The sequence below is a fragment of the Chlamydotis macqueenii genome, chromosome 14 (genome assembly GCF_036417535.1).
Source record: "Chlamydotis macqueenii isolate bChlMac1 chromosome 14, bChlMac1.mat, whole genome shotgun sequence".
Classification (NCBI taxonomy): Eukaryota; Metazoa; Chordata; class Aves; order Otidiformes; family Otididae; genus Chlamydotis; species Chlamydotis macqueenii.
In genome coordinates, this window is record NC_141569.1 from 13,985,292 (window position 1) to 13,994,544 (window position 9,253).

A 9,253-nucleotide genomic window follows, 5' to 3' on the forward strand; every position below is an offset into this window, starting at 1 on the left:
CCTTTTAAAAGTGCTTTTGCCTATATAGTCAAAGAAAAGACATCTGTTGAACAAGATGATGTTGAGAGCACCTGCTCCTGCTACAAATAAAGTTGTAATAGTCTGTGGAAAACAGGAAGTTTTCAATGGATTAGACTGGAAAAGGCTCATTAAGGAATATTTCACAGGCCGTGGAAGCAGGAGGTATCAGGTCAGACTGTCTCAGGAGGATGTGGGAATTGAAGGGGGCTAAGAACACATCCTCTGTGTTGAGCTATTGACTTGAAGAACAGAAGAGCTGCTCCTGCTGGATTTGAGATGGAACTGATACCCAGCTTTAAGTTCCCACTGTTTGTTTTCTAAATCTCTAAAATTAGAAAATATGGAAAACCTGTTTTGTTGTTGTTTCTAGTGAGAAAGAAATATGTATTTCAGTTTGAACCAAACAAAGTCACACTTGTACCAAATTTTAAAGCAATAATCCCTGGGTAACTGTTAGTCTGTCAGTCCAGTAATGGTGAGAAGAGTAGCCAGATTAATGCGATTACAGTTTCAGTGACACACTATATGATTTAGCTCTGATGGTAGGTACTCATCTTTATGATACAGCGATGTTTATTAGCAGTACAGGCAATAACTTGCCCTGTGTTGGATGGGTAAGCCTGGAGGTGTAGTACTTGAAGAAGAAATTGTTTTCTCTTTGTACCAACTCTGAATCACCACAGCTTTATGGTATCCTGTTTTCGTTCTGCCAGAAGTACCGTGAATTGATCAAGAAAGTACTGAGACTGGAAGCCTTGAATTTCCAATTCATACATGTAGTGTCAGGAGAATTTTCCTTGGATTCAGCACTGCACTTTGGCACTGGCAACTACAGGGAGAAAATAACTTACTGATAAAAAAAAAGTCTGAACTTCACAGCAGCAGCCCAGCTAATATTCCCTGAAAATGCTATTGCGCTATAAACAGACTCATTGTGTTGGCTGTAGGGCACTGTCTCATCTGGAAACACCCATTTCACAGTAGTTACACAATTAACAGATACATTCACAAATAACTCTGGAATATTTCACTCTTTTTAAAAATACAATTTCCTTCCTTAAAATTGGTCTAATGCATTTTAAATCACACAGTGCCTTCCAGGATAGAAAGGGTGCCCTAAAACCTGTTACAGCCATGTTCCTCTCTGCACCACAAGCATCTCTGCCTTGTTCTATCTTGTTCTTTCTCCCCTAGCTGTGAGCAATTGCTGTGTGGAGGCCTCAGCTGGCCAAATTTACAGTCTATTTGAACCAGAATGCTCATTAGCTCTTAATTTCTCCTTTGCTTGCCCAAGGCTTGCTCCGATGTAATTCCAGCAGCAGTGAGGCAGTCAGTCCCCAGCATGGCTGACAGCGTGTTAGCATGCTGGACCATGGCCCCCCTGCACCATCCCTCCCAGCCCCGCTCATTAGGGATGAGTCATTGGCTGAATTTTCTCTTTCTGTAGTTTTTGCCAGTGTCGACTTTGACTTTGTTTTAAAAATTATTTTGTTTTCAGATGAAAATAAAATATGCTTTAAGGTAGTCAAGGAACATTCATGTATTTTTCTCTGCTGCTTGTCCTGGAAAACTTTGGTTCTCTGGGGAAGCTTAGTATGTGGAAAGGTCAATAGAGTAAGAACAAAGACTGGGGCAGCACGGCTCCAGGAAAGATGTCTTGCCTAAAGGTTTTGATAGTGCACCTGTGGAATTTGCAAGTGTTTTCAGCTCTAAAATAGCTGGTGGTGTTCACCAACTTTTTTATTATTATTCATTTGTTTGGGTTTTTATTTATTCTGAAGTTGGACAGGCTCTTTGGAACCAAGTAAGATCTGTAAAATAATAGAAAAAATTGTCAATGCTTTTATTAGGGCCCCAGCTATCTTGAGATAGTTCTTGTTTCTCTGGAGTGTAGTGCCTGGATACAGAGGCTGAAAGAAACTCTTGGTTCTTTTGCATCACAGATGATGATTACCTGGTTTCCCATGGTAATAAACAGTTATTCAGAAAACCCTATAGCTCATTATCTCTCCAAAGGCAAGAGTCATTGTCTTTCTGTTTGTTATTACAGCCAATTCTTTACTCCTCATGGCTTTCAAGAGTGTTTGAATGATCTGAATAAAACCTTCTGAGTAAATATGGACAAAAATAACAAGACTAATCCGGGGACTTCTGATCAGTTTTGTCTGGGGATTTTCAGATCACTTGGATTTGAGTTGCTTTGTGTCCTGTCCTACTAAATGAAGTCAACATCAAGTGAGAGAGAACACTTAAACCCCAAGGTTGTGAGTGGTTGTAACCAGATCAGGCCAATAAAAAGAACTATTCTATTTTCCTTTCTTTTTCTCTTTGAAGCCAGCACTTTTCAGACTTTCCAGCAATCTAGAAATTCCAAGATAAATCAGTTATTTGGTAAAATTGTCATTTCAGCACAAGGAGATCAAATTGATGCTTTCCCCAGACCTTTTCTGTTTCAGAAAGTGTTGCTATTAAGCTCACAATCCCTTAACTTGTTAGCTATATAATATATCAAATTCATACCATACCATAGTCAGTATTTAGACATGAAAGTATGTTAATAAACTGTTTTTAAAAATTCCAGGACTGAAATTACAGCTTCTTCTACTCTGAGGTTGCTGTCCAGAGAAGGTGGTCTGAAATATTATTAAAATTTTAATTGAGAGTGTATGTAACTGGCCTCTATTAATACATCAGTGGGTGATTACCAGGAAGCAGCTTCTAAACTGCAATAATTACAGAAGAGCTATTAACAGCTAAATGCTATGAAAATGATAGTTTTAGGAAAGACAAGCTACAATTTAAAGTTGAAAGAAATTAATTTTTCTTCTACAAAAGGAAAGTGATAGGGAAAGTCTGATAAGCCTCCAATTGCATGGAAGGTTGTCTTTACACAAGCAGTGATCTGTGCTTCTCTGTGTTCACAAATATGAAACTTAATCTGAAGCCAAAAAGATTTAACTGAGTTACTAAGAAAAAAAAAAAGTCTGAGGAAAGTCAAGCTTTAGACAATTTCAAGGGACATTTATGAGTCTTTGACATTGGAAAACAAGTCTTTAGCAAAGGATGTGTGAGGACTAGACACCTGTTGAAGGAAGCCTGCGAAGGACCTGTCAATCTATGGGCTGAACTATTTAGATTAGTAATATCAGTCATAAGTGTTAGGTAAATTCTTTACTTCATTTTTTTCTGAACAGCTGTATCCTATAGAGCTTTTTATATAATATTCCTTTCTTGGATTTAATAAAGGAATACTACTATTGCTTTTGGCCTAATGTGTCTATACTGTCATAACATGCTCACCCAAATTCTTGTCTTGAGATATGGTAACATAGGAGAAGAATCTTCTGCCCTGTAGCAAGGACAAGGGCAGTACAGATGAACCCCAGACTTCTTCACAGGACTTGCGATAATGTGTAATTATGTTTCTGTGCAAAATAGACACAGCAGCTGTAGCAGAGCTTGTGAAAAATACCCAGAGAAACGAAATATCTCTGGTAGGTGTCTGAGTAAATAGCAAATTGCAAAGATTTGAAATGAGAGAGGATTTATGAAATTTAATACACCGGGCAATTCACCAAGGCAACAAGATTGACATTTCCCTAAGAAATTCAGCTTTGCTGGAAGGTATCAAAATGATGACCTTCACTTCTGGTCTTCTGTGTTTGCCCACAGCGTGAAGACAGCAGTCACTGTAGTTGTGCAGGATTGCTCACACAAACTGCTATCTCCCTTACCTTCCTGTGGAAGTGGCACTACCGATGCAGCTTCATATGTACTGATTTTTTTTTTATGTAAACATTTTTCTCTTGCTAGCAGAATGAAAAGCTGTAGAGACACTACCCCAGAGAAGTGAAAGAATTATGTTGTAGGCTGAAATTATTGTCCGTCTTCTACTTTTTCCGTATTAGTTAATGAATGCTTGGCAATGGAGCCTTCCCACTTGTATGGCCTGTTGTCTGACCATGATCACAGCCAAAAATTTGAGAAGATTTGTGCTCTCTGGCCCCCTGAGGATGCCCAGGTCGTGATAGTTTGTCAGTTGTGTCGTGTATCACATCAGAAGATGGTGCGTATGTCACTTTTGTGGCACTTGATATAATGAAGAAGGAACCAAGCCTACAGTTCCCAAAACCAAGATACACACTTCTGGTCTAGAATTCACTTTGACCTTCTTTTTGAGGGTTTGTATTTCTCTCCTTGTAGAATAGGAACAGGTCTGAAAACTGATAAGTATTTGGGAGATAAATATTAGGCAAACATTGCTTATTTGTAAGGAGAATTACCTTTTTCCCGCCCACCTCTAGTTCAGACATAACAGGTTGTGCCATGTTTAAATATTAAAAGTATCAGAACTAACTGGTATTTTGCAAAGCATACTGTTTAAGTGACTTGCTGTGCTTGAATTATTATAGAACATATTGCCACTGTAACCTGAACTCTAACTTATCTAGTCTAGCTTTTACAATGAAAACTGCGACCTGAATCATACCCACTCCCGCTAGAGTGGTCACTACAGAAGGAGAAGGTCAATGTTAATTTTCTTGAAACAGACAAATTAAAACCCAAAGAGGTTAAGTACTGTATTTGAAGAAAGCTTAACACACTGATAATAGACTGAGGCTAAGTGGAGTGAAATGCCATTGAAATGCACTTAAGCAATTCAAATGCAGTGGAGTAAATATTCCTAGCAAAGCCTTGATTTTCTGTGGTGTGTGGGACACAGATTAATTGGAAGAGCTCCTGGCTGTCATGTTAAGATAATTTGATTGTGCAACCACTTCAGAGCAATCAGTCTCAATAAATAAATCTACAGCTATCCCATGAAGTGAATATGAAATCATGTGCCTGTTGAGTCAGAAGGAAAATAAAAATTTCTAAAACCCTACTTTAAAATCTCCCTCCAGTAATTATTGGATGCCCCATGAAAGTGAAAAGGTCCTTGAATAAAGATCTAGCACTGCAGATCATTTTATCATGCATGCAAATAGGGTCCTTCATGAAAAGTTCTTATGAAATACAGCAGAAGTGCAAATGACCCATTTTGAAGTATAAGTCACCAAAACAGTTTTTTTTATTGCTTACAACTACCTGGATGATAAGGTATGATTAAATTTTAACTGTAGAATTCCAACACTATGAATTTGTTTAATGTAGTTTGAACATCTTATTAACAGCTTTTCAGGAGCACGTGAAAAATTATTTCCTCTTGTAAAAGTAGTAATCGACAAACGCTAAAAACTGTGGTATTCCATCCAAACAGGGTAGCTCCAAGAAAAGCACACCTCATGAAAGCTGCACTCCAATAGATCTGTGTCCTTTCTCCCCTGATTCCACATTGACATGATTGTAACCCCAGCTTTTCCCATGAATCGCACCAGGAATAACCTCTGTGAGCCAGCTGCATCCTAGAGCGTTGTGTGAGCCAATGGGTCAGGAGGCAGTGTGCTCCTGGACAGCAAAAATGGGCAGTGAAATCAATGCACTTTTTCTTTCAGTGACATGAGTAACTTGACTCTCTTCTGTTCAGCTGCTAATTCTCTCAAACGTGAAATCTCAATTACTTTTTCAGTTTTTGAATAGTGGTTGAAATCAATGAATTCAAATTTACTGAGATGGGAATCGACAGTCAGTGACAAATTCATTTCCTTATTGAATTGGACATTAGAATACCAATGCTTGACTGCTTTTCCATCCCTGGTCCTCTAATGGTAGGAAAAAATGAGAATGCTCTCAGGATGATCAACTGGACTGATCCCAGTGAGTTCAAACTGCCGTCTCAGTCTGCACACCTTCATCTTCACTGCCTGGCTTGGATGCAGGGCAGCAGGCAGTCAGTGCATCTGCTCTCAGCAGCACCTGTGTGCTCGTCCATCTTACAAAACCTGGTGAGTGCTGAGGAAGGAATATGAGATGGTGTGTGTAACTGTCCCAGAGAAATTCTCTATACCCTGAGACAGTGTGTGGCTAAATGAGTATCAGAAATAATATTTGTTTTCTAGAAAGTCAGAATGCAACGAGGTTTTGTATACAGTTACTGCAAATAAAGAAGGTGTCAACATCCAGGAGTAAATTAGGACAAAATATGGATATCAGGGAGCCAGTCAGTCATGGAGGGAGGGTAGGTGTTAGTCTCTGAGCTTGTACTGCATGTGAAAGGTTATAAAGCGTTAATCTGGTCTTCTTGTCACGCTCCCTCTGCTCTGCACGCAGTGTGTGATGGTCCTTGGTCCTTTCCATGGGAAGGCTCCCCCATGCCTGCCCAGCTAGGGAAGAGTGGGTGAACCTCAGAGCCAGCTTTCTGTACCTTCCCTTATACGTTAAAGTACGCTCCACTCACAAGGTTCACTGGTAAACTATGAAAACATCCCCCAAAGCTGCCATGCAGGGACTGGGCTATCAGCCTGGCACTGGGGAAGGGGATATGTGGGTGTGAGAGAAGCCACGGGTGACAGGACAGCTGCTCTGCCACTGCCACAGCTGTACTGGCTTCTGATAAACTAACCCACGAATAATTTGATATCTTTTACCTTGCTGCAATGAAACCGTCATTTGCTGAGTCTCTCTTGCTGAGAAATGACTTGGAGCCACTCAGCTGTCAAGAAATATGCAACTGAAGAAGGGATTTGGGGGATTAGCACTGGCCAGATCAATACTGTCCTATTTAAACAGCATCTCAAGTTATTGTTTGATGGCACAGAGAGCCAGTTTGGGAGAATTATCTGCCTGTTAGAGTTCGGGCCCTGTCTTCATCTCATTTTATGATGTTTGCCCATGGTCTGGCAAATCATTATTCTGGGAGCTTGTTTGTGGTGCTTTTCTCACGTTATGAATTCTCAAGGCTGCAGTTAATTCCTGGAGATTTTATGAATGTTGTGAGAGTTGATTACTTAGACTCACCTAGACAGAAAATTCAAAGAGGGCCAAAGTGTGTAATTAATATCCTTATTTCCTGGTTTTTTTCTGATGTCACTTCTAAAAATTCCTGGAATATTTTTCTTACCAGACTGCAGTCTTTATTTTTTCTTATTTTCCCTTATCCTTATCTCTATAATTAGGTGTAATTTTGGGAGCAGGAGTTAAATGATATTCGTAATGACAACTGATAGTCATGAAGTTTTATATTAGTGAAGAAATTATTTCTGAAGTCCTACTATTCATAGGGATGTGCACTGGACATGTCACTTAGGAACATATTGAAAAAATGCACCAATATCCGGAGTATCAGTCTAGAAAACCCCTGCTCCTTGCTAGGTGGGAGACAGTTATCACCAGCAAAGCAAATCCTCCACCAGCGGCACGTGCTGTGAGGTTGCTCAATCTGGGCACGTGTGGTAAAACCTTAGTTCCTGTGAAACATCAACGTGTGGGCACGTGCAGAAAATTGTAACAAGCCAAGGGCATCTGAGATGCTGTAGCACATCCTCTGGCACACCTCTGCAGGAAGATCTCCATGCCTCTCTCATGGCCTCAGAGGCTGCAGGTTGCTCTGGTGCTATGCTGGTGAGCGCTGTACTGAGAACTGTGGGGACGTTTGAAATGAGCCCTATTTCCTTCTGATTGCACAAATGTGCTATTTCACAAATGCCTCCTGCAAAATGGCCCCATTTTGAAATACTAGATGATGAGCTGTCTGCTAAATGGCCCAAATAGCAGCAATGTATCCTGCCAAGCAATTGACAACTTTGAAACGCATCCCACGAAGGGGAGCAGAGCAGCCACCCTTGCTCCTTGTAAAAGAACACCCGGTCCTGGAGAAGGAGGTGGTTCTTAGCACTAACTGGGCTCCTGGGCACGGTTGCCTTTGTGCTACCCACTTCAGATTATCGTTAGTCCATGCATTGCTCCTTCGTGCAGTTTAAACGCTCATAAGGCGGTAGAATTGAAGTTGTGCCCCCAAACCTGAGTAAAATAACACTTTGTTCAGAGAAAATTAAAGAAAATTTGCAGAAAGAGAAACTATGGCACTGTTCGTTCTTTTTTTTTTTTTTTTTTCTGAGAAGAAAGACATTCTCTCTTTTTTTTTTTTTTTTTTTTTTTTTTGACATCAAGTGAGGTGGGAAAGTAAGACCTACGTTCTTGGCAATCATTAGGAAAGGAAATATTTGCAACGTTTGCTCGCACAGAGGCTGTAGAGCCCTCTGCCCCTGAGTTACAAAGTGTACAGCCTCGCACTGGGAAGCTCATTGAGAGAAACTCGTGTCTGAGCAATGAGATTTTCCAAGTCTTAGTTTTATGGCTATAGAAAATTGTCTTCTGATAGAAACATTATCTTTTGTTTATCACATTGTCTCCACCAGAGGGAGAAATTCACTGAACAGTAATGGTCCTTATTTATAGGATTGTATGAAATTGAGACTCTATTCCTAAGAGTATTTTCTATAATGAGAAACTAATATATTCTGCATGCAAAGTGTTTGCAAAGATTTAATTTTCAAAAAGCTCTCACATTTCCTTATCTCTATATGTGCTGCATGATTAATTATTTTTTCCCAGAAAAGTCAGACCCTTTCTTTGCACAAAGCTGAGGAACCACTAAATTAGCCAATGTGGGCTCAGGATGGGCTGGCATTTTGCTAACACAGACATTTGTTTTGCCTCTTCAGGACTCCATCACAGCAATTCCATCACCTTTCCTGGGAAATTGTTGCAGGACATGCCTTTCTCCCTGCTCGGATATTGCCTTGTAGTATTGAACAGTGTCAGGAACAGAAATAAATGGATGCTCTTTCTAACTGGAGTTTAAAGGCATTAATTACCTCTATTTCTCTACCATGGCATAAGGTTATTACTGTCTTGTAGACAGCGTCGAATTTCAAATAGGTTGTTTCTCTTTGCTGCCTGCTTTCTGTTTGCCTTAAATAATAATTTCAGTGCCCTTTTTAGAATTCAACCACTTTGCCATTAAGCAGTAAACAAACTACTTCTGCTTTGGGCATTCTGATCTGCATTTCCAAAACACATCCATAATAAACACTGCATGTATTCGTCTGTCAAAGATACTAAATCATGGAAGACATCTGCACAAAAATAAGCAAGTGAGAAATGAATGCTCAGAAGGTAAGGGGAAGGTCAGCTCTGAGGGAAGAAGGATTGGAATATTATTTTTTAGTGATGATGGGTCAGCATCTTTAGTCTTTAAGCTCCACTTTCTTGGTGTCATAATATACCAAAATACATAAATTTTTAGTTCTAATCCCCTTGGGTTTATAACATGTTTACACACACACACACC